Raw genomic sequence first — 1386 nt, forward strand, 5'->3', positions numbered from 1 at the left:
ATCAAATGCCACTTTTCATTGGCTCGATTCCAATCGAATTAGTCTAGCAATTCGTCAAAAACGAACAAACCCGAAGTTATCATGAAATCAGAAACTAAATTTCATTGGCTCGATTCCAATCGAATTAGACTAGCAATTTGCTAAAAACGAACAAACCCGAAGTTATCTTGAAATCAAAATCCACTTTTCATTGGCTCATTCCAATCGAATCGGACTAGTAATTCACCAAAAACGAACAAACTCGAAGTTATCTTGAAATCAAAAACCACTTTTCATTGGCTCGATTCCAATCGAATTAGAATAGCAATTTGCCAATAACGAACAAAATTGAAGTTATCGTGAAATAAAAAACCACTTTGCATTGGCTCGATTCAAATTGAATTAGACTAGTGATTCGCCAAAAATGAACAAACCGAAGTTATCATTAAATCAAAAGCTGCTTTTCATTGGCTCGATTCCTGTCGAATTAGACTAGCAATTCACCAAAAATGAATAAACCCAAAGTTATCATGAAATTGAAAGCCACATTTCAATGGTTCGATTCCGATCGAATTATACTAGCAATTCACCAAAAAAAACAAACTCGAAGTTATCATGAAATCAAAAACCATTTTTCTTTGGCTCGATTGCAATCGAACTGGACTAGAATTCACTAAGAAATGAACAAACCTGAAGTTATCATGAAATCAAAAACCACTTTTCCTTGGCTCGATTCCAATCGAATTTGTCTAGCAATTTGCAAAAAACGAACAAACCCAAAGTTATCATGAAATCAAAAACCACTTTTCATTGGCTCGATTCCAATCGAATTAGTCAACTATTCACAAATAATGAACAAACCCGAAGTTCTCATGAAATCAAAAACCACGTTTCGTTGGCATGATTCCAATTGAATTAGTCTAGTAATTTACTAAAAACGAACAAACCCGAAGTTATCATGAAATCAAAAACCACTTTTCGTTGGCTCGATTCGAATTCAATTAGTCTAGCGATTCGCCAAAAATGAACAAACCCAAAGTTATCATGAAATCAAAAATCACTTTTCAATGGCTCGATTACAATCGAATTGGACGAGCAATTCGCTATGAAATGAACAAACCCGAATTTATCACGAAATCAAAAACCACTTTTCCTTGACTTAATTCCAATTGAATTTGTCTAGCAATTTGCTAAGAACTAACAAACCCGAAGTTATCATTAAATCAAAAACCACTTTTCATTGGCTCAATTCACATTGAATTAGTCAGCAATTCGCCAAAAATAAACAGACCCGAAAAAACCCACTTTTGATTGGCTCGATTCTAATCAAATTGGACTAGCAATTCGCCAAAAATGAACAAACCCGAAGTTATCATGAAATCAAAATCCACTTTTCATTGGCTCGAT

Source organism: Olea europaea, unplaced genomic scaffold (genome assembly GCF_002742605.1).
Source record: "Olea europaea var. sylvestris unplaced genomic scaffold, O_europaea_v1 scaffold3128, whole genome shotgun sequence".
Classification (NCBI taxonomy): Eukaryota; Viridiplantae; Streptophyta; class Magnoliopsida; order Lamiales; family Oleaceae; genus Olea; species Olea europaea.